The sequence below is a fragment of the Diceros bicornis genome, chromosome 3 (genome assembly GCF_020826845.1).
Source record: "Diceros bicornis minor isolate mBicDic1 chromosome 3, mDicBic1.mat.cur, whole genome shotgun sequence".
Taxonomy (NCBI): domain Eukaryota; kingdom Metazoa; phylum Chordata; class Mammalia; order Perissodactyla; family Rhinocerotidae; genus Diceros; species Diceros bicornis.
Window position 1 is genome coordinate 68,854,214 of NC_080742.1, and position 21,295 is coordinate 68,875,508.

Here is a 21,295-nt window from a genome sequence, read left to right on the forward strand (position 1 = left end):
ACCTGAGAACCAACAACCGTAGACTAGCTAGGTCCTGACTGATACATCTTATTCTGCTGCATAGCAGTTCAGCTCAGTAAATCTGTACTATGCATCTACATATGCAAAATATATACTAAATGCTATAGGGCAAAATTTCCTAAACCTGGGTGATTATCAGCATTACCGGAAGAGCTTTTAAAAACACAGATCCTGGCCGCCCCGTGGCTTAGTGGTTATGTGCGCACACTCCGCTACTGGCGGCCCGGGTTTGGATCCTGGGCGCGCGCTGATGCACTGCTTCTCCCGCCATGCTGAGGCTGCGTCCCACATACAGCAACTAGAAGGATGTGCAGCTATGACATACAACTACCTACTGGGGCTTTGGGGGGAAAATATAAATAAATAAATAAAATCTTAAAAAAAAACAAAAAAACCCCACAGATCCTGAAGCCATATCCCCAGAGGTTCTGACATAAAGTATCTGGGCTTGGAGGTCTCTATATGTGTTTTAAGTTCTCTAACTGATTCTAATCATTACTCAGGTTTAGAAAATATTACTTAACTAATATATAGGTGAAGAATATAACTGCTAATTACATATTTCATTTTGAATTTGTGTTCTAAATTTCAGAACCTTAACTTCTTCCTTTCAGAAGGGAGTAAGCAGATGTTGCTAATCTCCTAAAACCAACCATAAATTCATTACTGTCTATGAAGTTTAGAAGTGAGTAAGAAATATAAGAAAATTAAATTACATGAAATGTTAAATATTGTTTATTTCTATAGAGAGTGATAAACTACCATTTTTTTTCTTATCAAGATAATTCAGGAATATTAGTAGTAGCAATAGAGGACTGCTTCCTTATCTCTTCACAAAAATACAGGATTCCCACCGTAACCACTGAGATGGGACAGGATATCTTCTTAGAGGCAGAGAATAAAGCCAAGCATCAGTTGGGATCAGTTGGGAAAGAAGAGTCTTAACTACCCAAAAGTGATACTTTTAGCTATATTTGTGTAGACTCAGCTCATTTTAGTTAAGACTTCTAAATTAAGTAATTTCAAACACTTGGCATAGTAGCTGCCAACATTAACTATCCTTATGTGGTTTTGTGTATTCATATGAACTGATCTGAATATTTTTATTAAATCACTTAGTCAAGAAAATCAAACCAGTTTTAGCATATAAAACAAAAAAATAGGAATGAAAGCTGATGAAACACTCTTTCTTTATAACAACAATAAGGATAATGACAACTTCCATTTACTGGGGACTTACTATACCAAATACTTTATGTATATTGTCATTCATTCCTTATAGCAGCACCACAAAGTAGGTATTACTGTCCCATCTTATAGAAGAGGAAATTTAATTTTAGAGAGGTTTAATAATTTATCCACAATCACATAGCTAGCAAATGGTGGACTTAAGATGAAATCATTCTGACTCAAAAGTTTTGTCCTCCAAAATAAAAACATAATTTGTACCACAGTAGCTGTGAACTGTGGTCTTCTAGCCCAGTATTCTCTCTCAAAGAATCTCTTTGTGGAAGAAGATGGTTGTTCCTCTGCACAGCACTGCATTGACCTCAAAGGTTAGGAATATACAATCTTGTCAGTCCTTAATTTATTCTCTGATTTCTTTAATTTATTAATATTTTTTCAGCTGTGCAGTCATGTAACAAACATTATGGTGTACTTACCAAGTGCCAAGCACTATACTTGTTACTGTAAATATAAAGGCATAAGGAAGCCTCTGTACTACAGACATTTATATTCTACTGATAAAGATTGAGAAGTAAATAGATAATCTCAATAGAATATATAGGAGTTGCACAAAAGAGGTGTTTGTAAAGGTGGGGGTTGTCAGCGAAGCCTTTACAGAAGCAATGCTTTGGACTAGACCTAGTAGTGAGTAAGGTGGGCCAGGGAGAGGAGAGAATGGCACTTTAAGTTGAGGGAAACACATTTACATAAGAATGCAGTCAAGAAATGGCTTGATATTGGGGGTCTGCAATAGATCTGCTGAGTTGGAGTTTAGTAGGCAATGGAAGGAGAGGGAAAAATGAGATTGGAGAACTAGATAGCAGGCAGAGTCTTATATGCTACTATTACTACAACTATTTTTTATTTACTCAACTCTGTGTGCCTGGCACTGTGCCAAGTACTTTACATACATTATTCCCTGAGGAAGTTTACAGTTAAAGAAATTGCAGCTCAGAGAGTTGAAGAGATTTGCCTAGATCATGAGATCATGTGGCTTGGATAGAGGTAGAATTTGAGCTCAGGTCTGATTTGTCTCCAAGCATGCATTTCTCTTCTATATACCACACATAGGTGTTTGGAGATTATCCACCTATAAGCAATGAGAAGCAGCTTGAGGATTTCAAACTGCCACGTAATATGATCAGATTTGCATTTTGGAAGGACCTCTCTGGCAGCAATGTACAGAATAAACTGAGAATGATACAGAACCAGGAGACAAATTAGGAAGTTACTACAAGGGTCCAAGCGAGGGAAAAAAAAAAAAAAAGAGTGCCTTGGTCAGTGGTTCTCACAGTTGGCTATCCATTGAAATCACGTGGGAAGCTTTTAAAAATATATAATGCCTGGGTCCCACACTCAGAGATTCTGTTTTAGTTGGTTTAGGATGTGGCCCGAGCATAGGCTCCCCAGCTAATTCTATTATGCACCCGGAGTTGAGAGCCATTGGCCTTGGACAAGTCAATGACAGTGAGAACAGAAATGAAGAGATGGACTTGAGTATTATTTCGGAATCAGGGTCAACAGGACTTAGCAGTTGATTGGATGGTCTGCAGGGTGATGGGGAGAAGGTAAGAGCAAGGGAGGGCTCTGGGATGACTCCTAGGTTTCTGATTTAGGGGATTGGGAGACTGTGGCTCCATTAACCAGGAAAAGAAAAACAGAAGTAAGAGAAGGTTTATAATCTCTTGAAATAATAGACTACAGAATAGAATAATTATATTATGTAAAATAATAAATTTTAAAAATATTTGTGATAGATTCTATCGTAAAACAATAAACACAAGTATCCTCTTTCGGTCAAAGTGAGAAAATATAACTTTTAAGTCTTTTGAAACTAAATCCTATCCCACTATCTCTATCCCTGGTGTTAACAACCCACTCTACCTTCTCTCCAGGCAGTCTCACTATTCCTGGCAGCTGTAAGGATCAGCGTGAGCAGGTTGATGATGGCATTGGGCTACAACCCCATAACTTCAGTTCTACTCGCAAGCACTATCAAGGAATGGTCTCTACTGGTCTCCTAAGCTCAGAACCAGTTCTAGTGGTAACCCTGGCAGGCAGAAGAGAAGAGGAAGCCAGATGAGAAGAGGAAGCCACTACCTGAACCAGCTAACACTGACTTATTTACACTCACGAGCAACTAGGTCAGTGGGAGAAACAACAAATGGTTCTCACCTTGGTTGCACATTGGAATCACCTAGAAAGCTTTAAAAAGCATCGATGCCTGAGTTCCATTCCCAGGGACTCTCATTTTCATTGGTCTAGAATGCAACCTGGATAATGGGATTTTCTTAACTCTCTTGGGTTATGCTAATGTGAAGCCTAGGTTAAGAACCATTGTTTTAGTACCTTTATGCACCTTTCAACAAATAGATGGTACTCAAGTTAGCAAGTAGGTTTTTCTGGGCTATTTAGAATGGCCAGAGAATGGCTTCCTTTTATCAGAGCATAAGCAAAAACTACTGCACATGTTAACACTTTTGTAAGCAATGTATTCTTAGTGGTCAAAAGTTCATATATAAACTTGCAGACATCAAAGCCAGATGCTATGGTTTTTGACTTTTCAGACAGAAATGAACTGCCCGCATTCTAGTTCATGGTAGTAGTCAGAATCTACTCAGGGAAACACACTTATGAACTGGTAATATAGCAAAAGGAATTTAATGTAGACACTAGTTTAAAAGTATCAGGAGAGCTGAAAGGGAAAAGAGGCTGGGCAGGCTACCCAGAGGTGGGACAAAAAGAAGCTACACACTACCCATAGAACTGGAGGGACAAATGTAGGAAGGTTTTTACATGCATGCAAGAGTCTGGGCTGCCTTTGGCAGCTGGGCCTTGGAGGGAGTACCTGCCTGGCAGGAGCTGGAACCACAGAGATGTAGCCACTGTTGGGGATGTTTTTTAAAGCTGAGAGAAGGCAGGGAAGAAACCCTGGCTTCTCCCCTCCACTTACTCTCCAGTCTCCCACTTGTGTCTTCCATTGGCTGAAAGTATTAGGAAGCCAGTTGGCAAGGGATCCTGGGATGCATAATCTGTAGGACTTCCCACCCCGCAATACATTGCAGAGCTGGAGGTTGGGGACGGATCTGAAAGCAAACAGGCAAATGACCAGGGCATAGATGCTGAGCCAGATACATCCTAAATTCTGGCTGTAGATACATTCCATACCTGCTGCTAAGTATATGTGAGATAGAATACAAAGCACCTGGAAAATTCTGAGAGTTTTCCTCCTTTTATTCTATGTACATAGGAAAAACTATTCTAGAAACATATATTAGTAATTGTTCTGACATTACCAGCTTCTCAGCTGAGAAGTTCACACTTGCAGAACGTATTCCAATATAAACATGTGAAAAATCTCTTTGACATGCATAAAGGAAAGAACAGATGCAGATTATACAAAGGAGGAAACTTTGGATAGGTGTAGTCCCAATGTGGAGAATTTGACTGATATGAACGGTTAGTGGTAGTGTAGCAAGTGCGTTGAGGGTGCTATTTTCAGATAAGGGGTAAGTCTTATTTCCAGAAGCCAATTTGCAGCAGTAAAATTTAGAAGAATCATTTTTTCCCCCTCAGAACTTACCTTGGCTAAAAGTACTGAAAAACAATCAAGAGTGGAGTTGTCTTTATGCAAACCTGCCACTGAGGTGGCCATGTGGGCTTCAACTCCAGGACTAACTTTCTACCTGTTTGTGGTCATACTATACTATTTAGAAGGATCTTGCTTATTCGAAAACAGCATCTTTGGTTAGGACAGATGAGTCTGGTCCCAGATGGGCCATCTGGCTAGAACACTGATGAGAGGCACACCTTGACGAATTTGGACTAAGTCATAGATGCAGATCCAGCAACTGTATCATTATCCTAAGGGTGCATTAATCCGAGTTAGAAGGAACAACAAATTATTTTCTTATCTCTCCCTTGAACTGGAAGAAGATTAGAAAGAATAAGATAACTCTGGGAAGATTGTAACTTAGTCTTAGTTGTCTACTCATGACTCTATTCTGATTGAGATGACTGTTACACTGGATTAAACTCAATTATTTTACAGTGGTTTTCTTTTCTTTTTCAAAATGAGACTTCTCCAGAACATGGTGATTTGACTTCCTGAAGGCCCATCTGGTAAGGTTTAGGGGGCCTGCTCAACGGGGCAGCAGAAGGGAGGCTTCCAATTGCAGAATGAGCAGGATAACACATTAGGCAGTAGTCTGCTCTGAAAGTTCAAAGCATGGAACAATACTTGCTCTGGAAAAACTCAGCATGGGCCAACCAGTAACCATGACCACAACCGCCTATGTGAATCAGGGCTGTTGGCAGTTGAGGCAATACTTCTCAACTGAGAGCAACTTATGGAGAAACTGGTATTAGAGGACATAGTAGCAACGTAGGAGAATACAGTGCAATCAAGGCAGTAAAAGTCCTAACGTCAAGATGAACATGGCCTTCTCCCAGTCCATTCCACATACAGCATTTATTTGGCCTGCACCTCTGTGTAGTTCAAGAATGCATTTTTCTAGGAATTATTGAGTTTCAAGAAAGCCAGAGCTTTAAATGATTAGTCTGAAAATATGTCAGTCCTTTATGAGCATCTCATGAGGCACACAGTATCTCCTTAAAATCCTGGCTTCCAAGAAACGATGGAGTCCTTGTTTTGACAGGTTGATTTTCTTTGTCTAGGCTCGACCAATAGTGATACTAGGTAGAGGTGCTAGATGTACTGTGTTTCAATGGCAAGGTTATTACGTCCACTGAAGACTTAGAGGGTTGTGTGCTAGTTCTTGTATGGGGGGTGTGTCTATGTTTTACATTCTAAACACTGTATGGTGTGTGAATTGCCAGAAATGCCTGATATGGTCCAACCTAGCAAATATCCAGCAGGGGTTTTCATTGATTCTCCCGTTTGTTTGTGACCCTCATTTTCATGAAGGCAAAGGTAAGGTTTTAGAATATTTAAATTTTGTGTTGTTAAATATTTTAGTCAATTGATTCATGAAAACTCTCTTTTATCTCTTACCTGCTCCTGCACTTTGGGCAGTAACAAGGACAGGGCTAGAGCTATTGTTGTATGTTAAAGAATTTCCTGATTTATTTTACAGCAAGACCTATGACACAGGTCCCTCTGCCACAGGCAATAGAAAGAGGCAATTCCCGCTGAGGAATGAAATCATTCAGAAGTTTCTCTGTAACTAAATACAATCCGCTTTCCTGCAAGGATAGTCTTCTCTTCTCTAGAAATTTACATATTTATACAAAACCCATAGTTGTTTTTATCTTTGTTCTCTCTTTTGACTCTACCCCAGTTTCCAGTTAGATTGTCCTAATTCAGTGTGGAAATTAGGCTTTTATATGCACTCCTTCTATAAATGTGACACCGTAATAAAGGAGTGGTTTGCTGTCCTCGATAATCCCATTTGGCTCCAGCATAGTTCTTTGAAATAATTCCCTTGCTGGCTGGTTATATTCCAAATGTGTGCAAACCATATTATGCTTTCCTAATCTAAATTATGCAAAGAACCAGACCCTTACCTGCCATCATATTTTATAGACACTAGTTTTTATTAAATTGACATAAATATTTCACCATCCTTGAACTTTTGATTCTGTTTTCAGTTTAAATCTGTTTCCCCTCAGATTTTAAAGTGTGCTTCTTCCTAAAACATTATTCGAACTTGAACATATTAATCCATCGTATGGCCAATTTTGCCCCACATTATTTTACTCTTCATTCTCCAACATTCTCTCATCATTTCTTATACTTTATTTTTTTAAACTTCATTTTCACAGTAGTTCAGGGGATTCAGACATAGAGTAACATCTTAAGGACTGGGAAGCTTTTAATCACTGAATCTTTTCTAACCAGTTTAACGACCAAGACACTATTCAGACCAATCTGTATTTTGGTCATTCACAGTAGAATGGTAAACCAAAGAGCTGTGGGCAGTCACTGATACAAGTTACACAAAAGGATATTGGGAATCCATTAGACATTAGTAGGCATTCTTAAATAAATGAACTATTTCAAAATTATCACCCTTTCAGAACCATAGACAGCTACATCAACCCCTTCGTGCTGATCTCAAAAATTGGGATTGTAAAATGAAAAATCTAAAGTCTCTTGATTATGTAGTCTTACTTAATGCTTTAAAGTTTTAAACTTAGTTTAAAACTTGGTTATTCTTTTAGGAGGACTATGCAGAGCATTGAGGACTGAGCTAATCCTTCAGAAATCTTGCTTAGGAACCTAAAGTAGGAGTCCACCAACATTAGTAGATTGATGAAGCACACTACTCTCCTAGAACCCTCGTGCTGAGGAGACTTGTCTGAGGGGTCCTTATATATATGTGTGTGTCTGTCTCAAAGAGCCTAATATCCTGGGAAAGTTTAATGGCCCTTGGCTTTGACCTAGTGACAGCAAATTTTGAGGCTTAGTGATTAGGCTTAATAGAATGTTATAATTCTATGCAATTGTGTGTGAGTATGTTAGAAAAGCTCAAGAGAGGAGAAGATGGGAGAGAAATGGGAAAGGTGAAAAATGTGCAAATAATCCTAAAGAGATAGTGAGAGATTTGTGGTCAATTTGATCTAGAATATCATGGGAGCCAGTGAAAGCAAAAAAGAAAAAAAATGAGTCACAGTAATATGCAAAGAAAGGTTATTTTACCTCTGTCACTAGACGTATGAATATTTCACTGTTAGGTAAAAATCATCCTATATAGCATTTATTAGATCCTTCCATGGTTTCTGATGAACTTTATATCACCCAAGATAAAATGTGAGGACAAGGGACCTGAATAAAGTTCTTGACATATTCCATTCAACTTTTATGCTGGGTTTCTATTATCTACCCTCCTTCCCCAAAATAATCACCTCTCTCCCTCTGTCCAACCTCCCCTCTGTCATTATATTCCTGTGGATTTTGTAACTGGGAATGTTCCTTTTCATGTGAAAATGTAGCTGGTGTCTCTGGAAAAGAGAGAAGACTAATTGGCTACTTTGGCAATCACGTAATCCTGAGTCTAGCAGGATGGGCTGGTTTTTGGCAGGAAAGAGAATTAAATGCTCAAATTCCCAAGCTGTCAGCTAGCAGATGCATATTCAAATAGGAGAACAAAGAACCTTCTGGAACAAAGTTGAGAGCTCTGGGTGCATTGTCAATTGGAAGGGGAATCTGACTGTTATAGCTCAGAAGCAAATGTTCACCTCCATGTGTCCTGACTTTCTGCACCAGTCCCCTCACCTCCCCTCTCCACCCCATGCCTCCAGCCTGCTGAAAAATGTCACTCTAAAAAGGACACATATGGCTACAAATTCAAAATTTCGCCCCTGCCACATGTCTGTGCCTCTTTATCATTGAGCTAATTATGTTAGGCAGCATCAGGTGCTTTCCACCTGGCCTTTCTTTGTGGCTGTGTTATAATCCTATCTCCCTGGTTCCAACAAGGCCAGGTTCAGGCAGGCCACTGACTGTCTTCTGGCCCCAATCAATTGCAAGAAGCCAGCATTACCTACAGAAAGAGCCAACAACCTGTTTCTTGGTACTTGGTCTTTGCTAGGATAACCCCCCTTTTCAGCTCTTCTGCCTCTATGGTATTGAGGTGGGGGGGATTGGTATGACTCGAAAGATCTCTAGATATTATTGATGCCATACTATTTTCAGCTAACCTGTAAACTGTCTATGAACTTTTTCCACTTAGTAAAACCCATTATAACTTCAAATGTTAGCCACACCCAGACTACTTCTTACCTCCTCCATTTGTCACCCCCCTAGCCTAAATCACCATCAAATCTCGCCTGTATCAATGTCTTTGCCTCCTAGCTAGCCTTTGGACTCTATCTTTTTTCCACTTCAGTCTAATCTCAACCCAGCATCCAGGGTGATCCTGTCTTATCACATCACATCTCTGCTAAAAGCCCAACAACAGGGCCTTCCCAACACACTCAGAATAAAAGCTAAAGACCTTACAGTCATTCATGATGCTGTCTATGACCTGGTCCATCACCAACTCTATGGCCTCAACTTCTATTTTTTTTCTTTTGGTCACTCAGCTCCAGCCGTGCCGTCCTCATCGACATTTACTAGGCATGCTTCCACTGCAGGGTCCCTGACTGGCTGGTTCTTCCGCTCCCATTGCTCTTCCCTGAGAAAGTCACGTGGCCCTCTTCCTCCTTTCCTAACCTGCAATTTTTTCCTTCCCTGTTTTTCTTTTCTCCTCAGCATTCATCACTATATATTCCACTTGTTTATATTTTTATTTTCTTTCCTGCTATAATGCAAGCTTCATTTCCCCCTAATTTCCATGTTTGCTCTGTGAATTTTTCTCTCTTACTAGCATTTGGCATTCTTTGAGGCATTCAACTTGATATCTTTGCATCAAAGCTATCACTTTGTTACTGTCCAGCTTTACTGAGATATAACTGACTTATAACATTGTGTAAGTTTAAAGTGTAGAATGTGTTGATTCCATATATTTATCTATTACAATACGATTACCACCATAGCATTAGCTAACAGCTTCATCATGTCACATAATTGCCATTTCTTGTTTGTGGTGAAAACATTTAAGATTTACTCTCTTTGGAACTTTCAGATATGTAATAGAGTATTATTAGCTATAATAACCATGCTGTACATGAGATTCCCCAGATCTTATTCATCTTATAACTGAAAGTTTGTACTCTTTGACCAACATCTCCCCATTTAAGGCTATCACTTTGGATCCCTTCTCCCCCGGGTCTATCTTCAATAGACCAGACAAATATCAAAATCACAAAAATCCTTTATACTACTGAGGGGTAGGAAAAATATGCTAAGATAAAGAGAGAATAGATTTTTACCAGGCAGGTCTGTTTAATAGTGAAAGAAATGCAGGATGACAGAAGGCAGAAATATTATTTAATGCAGAAAAAGGATGGAAAAGACATTCTAACCAGAACAGATTAACTCGAGGCTCCTGCTGTGAAAGCAAGGAACACAGACCAGCTCCTCCCAATTCTGATCAAATTCTCAACAGTGGCATAACTCTTGGAAAATCTCAGGCTTCCTGGTCTTTGGATACTTCCTGTCTGACTGGGTCTACTTTTCTGCAGACTCCTACATTCGTAACTATCCAGACATGTGTCTGATTGGGAGTCATTTTAAGTCACGTGAGAAGGATTGCCTTTAGTTATGTCTCCAGACGTTTAGAGATTAAATGGACCCTTATTGAACCAAGTTATAGAATCAATCATCCTTTTATCTATGCCTTTGACAGTCAAAGCCTTTTTCTGAGGATTCTTCTGGGGAAATGGATGAACACTAGATTTTTTCCTTATTATTTATCTTTATTAGACTTTTTCCAATTTGGGGAATAACCTCGTGCCCAACAATCCATAGGTGAATGCTGTCTCAACTCCTACTTACAAATAAAATTAATTTGTTGAACACTTTTACTTCAGTTAAGAGCTCACATTGGCTGGGATAGAGAAGTTTGCCCCAAACACTACCATCCTAGGTTAGAACAATGGTCTTTATTTTTGCTCAGGTACCCTTTCCAATAATTTGGAAAAATCATCGCCTCAAAAATTTTTGTTTTCAGGATAAAAAGAACCATAATATTAAGTAGTTGAAAAGCATTTAATTTCTGGCATCTTGTAAGAACACTTTGACATTTAAAAATGAAATTACCGCAACATTCTTCTAAATGTTTCATTTGATAATATTTGATAACTGCTATAATCCATTTAAAATATATTAATAAGCTGTTCCTTAACATTTAGAAATTTTACATCTTTCCTTTTCCTTTGTTAACTCATATTTCTATTCCACTATACTCCTCTAGATATTTATCCTTGTAATATATTTTGTGCTTGAAAAATATTTTGTTGATCATCATATCACGCTTATATGCACAAAATTTAAAATTTTAATTTTCTCTAACCATGAGACTTTGTGTTATGATTTTTTTCTGGATTGGATTACCATTTATAATTTTCAGTAATGCATTCCTGATCAAAACAACATATGTATATTAAAAATTTTGGTGAATTAAACATAAAAAGTAAACTTTTAATTGAAAAGTCTTCTTTAAATGAGATAAAGATGATCAAACTTTCCTTAGGCTTTTAGTGCAAGGGGACTATATTTACTACTAAAAACTAATTACTACTAAAAACCAGTTGTAACATTAAACATTTTATAATATGAAATTTTATGAGGATTGACTGTAATTGGAATATATATATAATATTATATAAACAAATTTCCAAGCCTTACCCCCAAGAGATTCTAATTAAGTAGTTTGCCCACTTACACTTTGAGAAGCACTGGCTTTGTAGAATCTACTAAAGATTTGGGTCTTAATTGTAAGTGCAAAGATTAACTCAAAGATTCTGACATAAGGGCTGATATGAGCAGAACTGTGGAAAGAGCATATGAAGAGTGGATTGTTGAGGACCAAAAGAGGCTACAGAGATACCAGCTGGAGATTATTTCAGTAGTCCAGGCTGGAGATGACGGTGGCTTAGGACAGGGTGGTGGTATTCATGATGGAGAGAAACAGACAGGTACAATAGACATTCTAGAGGCAGAGTTAAACACAATGTGGTGATTAATTGAACATGGAAGGTGAGGTAGAAGCAGTATCAAGGATGACTCTCAGATTTCTGGCTAAGAACTGAGTGATGATACCGTTTACTGAATATGAATACCAAAAGTAGAGCACTTTGGGAGGTAAAGAAAGATCATGGTTTCCATTTTGGACATGTCTGTTAGACACCTATGCAATTGTGTTGGTCAGCTATACCAGCTCTGAAAAAAATGGTACAAACTAAAGCAGTTCTCAAATTTTAGCTAGCATCAGAATCACCTGTGGAGTTTGTCAAACCATAGATTATTGGGCCTCACCCTCAGAGTTTCTGATTCTCAGTTCTAGGGGAATAAAGGGCGAGAATTTGCATTTCTAACAAGTATCCAGGTGATGTTGTTGTTGTTGGCTCAGGGACCACGTTTTGGGAACCACTGAGGCAGAGCTTTATATTTGGGAGTCATTGGTACATGGACGGTATCTGGAGCCATAGGAATGAGTGAGATTACCGAGGGAGGAGAGAATGTAAGTAGGCCAAAAATGGAGCTTTAGTGAGCCTCAAAATTTAAATTACCAGTGGAGGATTTAGAGTACCCAAAAGCGAGTAAGAAGATGAGACTGAGAGCTATGAAGAAAGCTAGGTGAGGGGTGTTATTACATTCACCCAACCTCTTTTTTTTTTTCTTTAATGTTTTTTTTTTTTCTCCCCCAAAGCCCCAGTAGATAGTTGTATGTCATAGCTGCACATCCTTCTAGTTGCTGTATGTGGGATGCGGCCTCAGCATGGCTGGACAAGCGGTGTGTCGGTGCGCGCCCGGGATCCGAACCCGGGCCTCCAGCAGCGGAGCACGCACACTTAACCGCTAAGCCACGGGGCCGGCCCTCACCCGACCTCTTATAAGTCTTTGTAGCCCTGTAGAATTTGCGACAGCTAATATTAAGAAATTTCATTAAAATAATGAATAAATGTGCTCTGGAAGCAGATACCACCATCTGGAACTGAAAAACTCCCACCATTTGCTTTTTGCTTCTCTCAGCTGAAAATTATGAAGCCAAATTCATGACACAAGAGCTGAGAAATTTAGGTTTGTTAGGAGAATGGACATATCTCTTCGAAGGAGCACAACACCTATCCAAATCACTAAGGATCATCAAGATGCAGACAATCTTTAATGTATGGATTACTTGAAATCTCATCCAGCCCCATGGGTTCTATTTCTGTTATGCCTGCATTTAATGGTGAGGTACCTCTGCATCCTCACAATGCCAAGTTAAGGATGGCACTTGGTCCCAGAAGAGAAAGAAACTTCCCCATGTCTCCTCCCTGCCTCCTTACGGAGGAGCCCACCACTCCTCCTGCTATTTTTTTTCACTGTTTCCAGTTCAATCAATCCTTTTCTCATAAACTTGAAAGTATTAGCCACAGGGTTTATTGATTAGTGTTTAACTGAGGGCTATCCATGCAAGAATCGCAAGAGAAATTGACTTCCAACCCCATCAGGGTCTTCTGTAACATCAAGGAAGACCATCTGGCCTCCTGAGCCATGTACTCGCCTCAATGTCCAGTGACATCTGTAGCATGACTGAAGTGCCAGGTAGATAATTCAGAGTTATTTCTGCTATTATCAACTCCCAGAGACACAGGGAGAGTTCTGTTAGTGATCCTCTCCTTCACATTCACAGGACTAGTCTAGGGGTAATTTTAGCATCCCTAATCATGGGTGGAATTCCCTTGAGCTCTGACTTATTCTGGCTCTTTGTAAGCCTGTGGACCAGGACTACCCACATGTAGCAGGTGATTCGCCCACACAGAGAAAGCACAAAGCAAATAGCCTCTGCCTTAACATTGAAGCCCTCCAGCCATGTTTTCTGATGCTTCTCTGGTTGCCAATCTGTCTTGCCATTCTCCGGACCGGCCTACAAATCCTCCCCTGCACATGGATGGAGCAGCCTGCTAGCTTGCCCACTCACCTCTTCACTCTTGGGCCCAACCACCTACCCACCTGCCTGCCTGCCTGCCTGCTTGCCTGACCTATGAATTTTTCTTTGTCTATTCCTCTGACATATGATTAATTTATTGTTGTTTAGTCTTTGTAGAAAATGAACTTGGCAGAGGTTTTTATCATTTGTTTTTTGAGGTTTTTTTTTTAGCAATTTGAACTTTGTAAATTTGACCCCCAACATCTCCCTCTCCCCTATTTTTTTTTTAGTTTCAATTATAAGTAGTAAGTGTGAAATTTGATCTTATGCAATAAATATAAAAACTACTTTTGATAAACAGGCAATTGTAAAATGCAGCCGTAGTTGAATATTTAAAGGATTTCTGGAGAAAACATTTACATGTTGTAAAGGATTCATTTGTGCTATGAATCTTTTCCCCCTAATGTACATTTTTCATACATTTATGCTGGATCTTCTTAAAGCACTCCAGCAACCTGGGAGTAGCTTTTGTCATTCATAATCCTTCTTGTCTATGGAAGGAGGGTAATTCCAACCTAACTGGGCATTACTATAGCACTTGCCACTACAGAACCTAGATGTAGTGGAAAAAGCCCTCTCCACAGCCTCCCAGCTGTGCCAGCATACACTGTTTAACCCTGACCTGATGTCTTCTGGATGATACACATGTCAAGAGTAATAAACTTCTATGTTGATGATGTTTTCTGCCTGAAGGGGAAAAATATCTAGAGTAAGACCAGAGCCCTATATATAAAACAACCAGAACGTGGCACAATGAAACCAATCATTTCTGTCAAGTTAATGAATAAGCCAACTGATAAATGACGAGTCCATCTGCAGCAATCGGTACTGTCTGAAATGAGTGCATCAGCTGTGCCCCAGTTTAATGCCGGGGCTGAATATAGAAATGGCCTATATACCGCTAACGTTTTCTTCCACACTAAGAAGACTGCGATTGTGTTTACAGACAGCAAAAGGAGGATATGCTTCCCTTCTTGGAGTCATCAGAGTGCCCCACATTTACCAATGACCCTACATGAACAAATCCTTTGAATCTACCATTTTTTAGACAGGCTACTAAAGTAAAACCAGCCAGTTTTTCCTCTCTCTGATTTAGGTTTCTGGGAAGCAAAATTGCTGGATCCTGGAGTTTATGATGATGTGAGAGAGTCAGGGCAAACATGGGGCTAGCCCACCGTGGTAGTCACATATGAGCAGAACTAATAGATTAGTAAGTATCAATTTTCACAACTACTAAATACTTAATTTTCAGTATATTCTAAACTTACTTTAAAAAGATACTGAATTATGGGACTGGCCCGGTGGTGCAAGCAGTTAAGTGCTCGCGCTCCACTGCGGTGGCCCGGGGTTCGCTGGTTCGGCGGATCCCGGGTGTGCACCGACACACTGCTTGGCAAGCCATACTGTGGCGGGGTCCCATATAAAGTGGAGGAAGATGGGCACAGATGTTAGCCCAGGGCCAGTCTTCCTTAGCAAAAAAAGAGGAGGATTGGCGGATGTTAGCACAGCGCTGATCTCCTCACACACACACACACAAAAGATACTGAATTATAACCACCATGGGGGCAGAGAGTATATCAAATGTATCTTTGCAAGTCCCATCACACCTCCTATAGAGAACTGCACATAATAGGCGCACAATTATTCCTTAAGAGAATCAGAGAATATCAGAGTTGAACCCCAGGAAACCCTTAAAGACATTCTAGTCTGACGTTCTTCTGGAGTATGAATTCTTTTAAATATCTCACACAAAGCACGTGCTCAGTCTCTGCCTGGATACTTCTATAGCTAGGTAAGTCACTGCCTTCTGGGCAAGCCCATTCAAAGTTGGGAAGTTTTAATTTACTGAATGAAAGAAGGAATAAAGCAAACACTGGCAAAATTAAAAAAGCTACAAGCATAAAACTGTAGCATTTTGAGATGGACACAACTTGAGTGATCAAAGTTAACATTTTAAACTCCATGATCAGTTGTTATAATCATGCCTACAGGATGCATGTACTTACAGTTCGCTTGCCTCCCTCTAGTTTTATCATACTCCCTCCGCTAAACCCAACCCAGGTTAAATCCCTCGCTTCTACTCGTCCATGCCTGCACTGTTCTGCTCCACATGCACGGGTAAAATACAGATCTACGCTGACTGGTCACCCTTTAAATTCATGAACCTCAGAGGCCTCCTAAGGTTGCATAGCAATCATTCTACTCCCTAATCAATTCCTTCTCCCACTCTTCTGGATGACTTTCATGCCTCTCCTCTCTCCTCAGAACTTCAAGATCTTCTCCCCATTCCTATTCATAGTGGGTCATCTTGCTTCCTATTTCACTGAAAAAATAGAATTAATCAGAAAAGAAATTCCTCAGTTCCCCGACCACATCCACCCAACTACCTGCATCTGTGTGCATAAGCTGTCCTTGTAACTGAGACCAAACCTTCCACTTGTACATTAGTTCCATCCTCTTCTGCCTTCTTAAGAAAATTATTTAGCAATGTTTCCTTTTTCTCCTTTATCTTCAATTTTTCCCTCCCTACTGGATCATTACCAAAAGCATAAACATAGTACTATGTCTCTCAGTTTAAAATAAGCCTTTCTTGATCCCTCTTCCTGCTTCTGCTACTGTCTCATTTTTCTCATTCCTTTTATGAAACACTCCTTGAAAAAATTGTCTATGCCTATCTAGCTCCAATTTTTCTCCTTCCATACCTCTTCAAACTACTTCAATTACACATTTACCTATACTATTGCAGGGAATATTTTCTTAACAAGTTAACACTGCTAAGTGTTATCCTCATTTTTTTTTTTTTTGATGAGGAAGATTAGCCTTGAGCTAACATCTGTTGCCAATCCTCCTCTTCTTTTTTTTGCTGTGGAAGATTGGCCCTGGGCTAACATCTGTGCGCATCTTCCTCTACATTATATGTGGGATGCCTGCCACAGCACGGCTTGATAAGTGGAGCCTAGGTCCACACGCGGGATCCTAACCTGAGAACCCTGGGCCGCAAAGTGGAGCCCATGAACTTAACCACTAGGCCGCTGGGCCGGCCCCTCATCCTCATTTTTAATGACTTCTCAGTAGCATTTGACATAGTTGAATACTCTCTCCTTTCTTCAAATATTTTCTTCACTTGGTGAGGTAGCTTATCTCCCCAGATAGCTGTGATTGATTCTTTTCCTTCTTGTAAGTGCATGCCACTCCTTCACTGAGAAATGGTGTCTATTTCTCCACCCCCTTGAATCTGGGCTAGACAGTCATTGATTTAACTAACAGAATATGGTGGGAATAACACTTTAAGTTCTAGATCTAGCCTTTAAGAGGACTGGCAGATCCTGTTTCCTTGCTCATGGAGCCCTGAGCTGCCGTGTAAGAAGCCCAGGAGGCCACATGGAAGAGTACTGAGGTGCCGGACGTGAGAGTGAAGGAACCATTTTGGACTTTCAGCCCAGTCAAGCCTTCAATGACCCCAGATCCAGCCAAGATCTGACGGCAACTGGATAAGGGATGTCAAGCAGGAACCACCTAGCTGAGCCCAGTCAATTCATACAGCCTGGACATATAATAATAAAGTGTTTGTTTAAGGCACAAAATTTTAGGTTGCTTTATCATACAGCAATAAGCAATTGAGTCACCACATTTGGCAGACATGAAAACATGGCCTCCAGCTAGAGAGAGCTTAATTGATCAAGGGCCTCCGACTGCTGCCTCTGAAATCCATTGTCGTATTTGCATAGAGTATGAAGTCAAACTTCCCAATGGCTGCATGCGGCAGGGATATTAGGGCAAGCCCATTTCTGGGAAACAGGCACTCCTCAGATGGTTGACTTTGGCCTGAGGACTTCCCAATGGACTTGCTGAACCCTCCTTATATTACACCCATGCAACATTTCCCCCCTCTCTTCTTCACTGTGGTCAGATTTTCATTGCAGTCTGTCGGCTGTCCCAGTCTTGTATGGCTCCCTCCCAAATTTCTCTCACAGGCATTTCCTCTAATAGAATACTTGCGTGTTTAATTTTATCTTGCCTTCTGCACATAGGACCCAGGTTAACCTACCACACTTACCAGGCTCTTCCTCTTTAGTCACTGCTTTTCAGTCTCTTTGATTGGTGTCTCTTCATCTCCCTGAAGTCCAAGTGTTGATGTGCCCTAGACTCAGTCCTTGGACTTCTCTTTTCCATCCATACTTATTCCCTTGGAGATCTTGTCCAACCTTATGGCTTTATATATCATCTATATGTTGAAAACTTATATTTTCTATATACCTGTAAAATCTATCTATATATTTATACATTATCTGTCTATCTATCATCTATCTATCTATCAAATCTCCAACCTGGACCTCTCCCCTGAACTCCAGACTTGATATCTCACTCAGATGTCTTATGGGAACCTCTCAAATTTAACATTTATCATCAAAATCATCAAATTTCACAAAACCACACTACTGGCATTTCCTCCAAAACTGGTTCCTCTTGCATTCCTCGACATGTCAGTAAATGGCAACTCCATCCTGCTAGTTGCTGTGGCCATTCTTGACTCTCATTCTCTCTCATACATCACTTCTGATCATCAGTAGATCCTGTCATCTATAACTTCAAAATATATCCAAAATCTGACCACATCTCACCACCTCCCTTGCTACTATCCTGGTCCACTGCATCATCATCCCTCACCTGGATTATTGCCACATCTCCAGTCTGGTTCCCTGCTTCTCCTCTTACCCCACCTTCATTTTATTTTCAGAATAGCTGCCAGAGCAATCTTGTTAAAACTTGTCAGATCATATCATTCTTCTGCCTCAGACCTTCATTTACTCAAAAATCTTACCTTACTCTGAGCAAAAGACCAAGTCCTCATAATGATGTGTAAAACTCTCCATGATTGGTCCCCTAGTATCTCTCTGACTTATCCCATCTCCTCTCCTCTTCGTTCACGCTGCTGAGGTCACATTGGTTTCCTTGATGGGTCTCCAATCTGCCCACTTGCCCCAACTTCAGAGGGCCTTTGCACTGGCCCTTTGTCTGGAACATTCTTCCCCCTATACCAGCCCCTCTTCTTTCCAGTTTTTGTGCAAATGTCAACTCTTCAACTAGACCTTCTCTGGCCAAACTCTCTAAAATTATAATTCCCCAGGACATTTCATATTCCCCTTTCTCTATTTTATTTTTCTTGTTAGCACTTGTCAATATCTAAAGTAATGAATATTTTGCTTAATTATTATTTGTCCTCACTACTATTATGCACACTCTGTGAAGGCACAGATTTTTGTCTGTTTCATTTTCTGTTGTTTCTCAGCACCTAGAACATTGTCTGTTACATACAAGATGCTCAATAAATATTCATTGAATGAACAAATAAAGTATTTTTCTAAAATAAAATAAAAATACATGAGCCAAATTTCACTCCCTGGCACATATAAAATGCTCAATAAATATTCACCATGTTAATTAATGAATTATTTTTGTAAGGTAAATTTAAAAAAATACATGAGCCAAATTTCATTGCAGTGAACCAGAGAAGAGGCACAGGTGCTATTTGTTTCACTGCAATTGCACAGAGTACATCTTTCTGTAACTGAATCACAACTGGGGTTTGGGAATTTTTTCATTATGTAAATATTTTCAAAATCATGGTCTATTCCTTGACCGCCATGTGTAATTTCTGTTTCTTGTCACTGAGCAATTGGATTTCCTGTCCTTGACTGCTAATCATGGTGGAATTTGATTAAGGCAAAATCAAAGGGAAAATTTCCTACCTGATTTCTTAGAAGAAGAATGCAGCTCCAACTGAATTCATTTTGCGGTGAAATTCATTTTTTCAGGTAAAATATGCAGACTTAAAATAAAGGAGAGAAAGAAAAAGGAAGAAGGGATAAGCCTGGAAATTTTAAACTCTTTCATCTCTCAACCCTATGGATGGGGAAGGTACATCTTAGTCACTCGAGTCCTATAGTTTTTGGTGCCAAAGATTCCGTTCCTCCTTCCTCCCACTCTTCTTGACGTATATTTAAAACAGCCAAATGCAAAAGGAGCTCATCATATCTTCACAAGAGGAGGAAGCTCTGCATTCCCTTTACTGTATCCTGGGATATTTTTAGCAGATTTAAAGAACAGTTTTTGACAGTAGTAAAATAGAGCTCTTCTGGAACTAGTTATTTAAACCCCTGCTGAATGTACCCTGACAAAACTTACAGAGTTTTATTAATTAGATAGCCTGAAGAGAGAATTAAATCTTGAGTCACAACCATGTGTGCCAAAATAGTCGAAGTCTTCAAACTTAGCCTTGTAATTAGAGGGTCCCGGTGAGAGATCTGGAGTTGTCACTATTTCTATTGAAGACCCTGGCTGGCAGCATGCGTTCATGAGAGAAAACTGAAGCAGCAAGTTCTGAAGGACCAAGAAAAAATGGGTGTCATTGAAAATATGTGTGCCTAACTTCCATCTCCAAGAAACCAGGGCAGTGAGTTGGAATTTACTGCTTTGAAAAACAGGAGCCTGTGATGTTGTCTTCCCAATTTACACTGAAAGAAAAAGTTTAATTTTTCCACCACTTTCTTAAGGATAAGAAGGTAGAAAGGTGAAATCAATGAAACTTTTTCCCAAGCTCCAGTAGGCAATATTTTTATCTAGTAATTTGTCCTGGAGCTCTAGTGAATTTCATGCAACTTCAAATATTCTCTAGAATAAAGTACCGTGTTGTAGCTCCCATAAATGAGAATGCTTACTTTTCAAAAATGTGACATTTTTCAAATGATTTGCATTTTAAAGGTCTAAGGAATTTTAATCACTGATCAGTTTTAACCCACGTTTCCTGCATACGTGCATAAGCATACACCCTCAAATTTGCCATCCTCATAAAAATTCTCTCTTAAGCTTTTACTTTCATGTGTTTTTAAAATGTCTCAGCTCCCCCACAGCTCTCATCAGCTCCTTCCCCAGTGGTGCCCCTGCCTGGGAAGATGAAAGGCCATCTTCACCTCAGCCAGTGCTCCTGGTTCTGCTTTCACACTAATGGAAAATAACTAAGATGGGAAAGGAACTGAGTGTCACAGGCTGCCCTTGAGCTGGCGCAGTGCATTTCCCACAGAGGCTTTCTCAGCTATCATGTGGGCTTCATGCCCATTCGAAAAAGCCACCTAATACTCAAATTCCCTTAATTAAAATAAATTTTACTGGTTCATATCTACCCAGTCATTATAGAATATAAGGAACCAATGTATTTCATGCATATTAGTTTTAGGCTCTGGAGTCAGGCCGCCTAGATTCAAATCCCAGCTCTCTCTCTTATTAGCTATGCAATCTTGAGCAAGTTACTTAAACTTTCTGTGCCCTGTTTCCTCACCCATAAAATGAGAAATAATATTATTTCTGTAAAATGGGAAATAATATTATTGCTTATTTCAAAGGGTTGTTGTAAATATTAAATAAGTAAATATATGAAAATATTCTGTAAGTATAAGCTATTATTATTTTATATTTCCCTTTTGCTAACATAGTAACAGATATAGTTA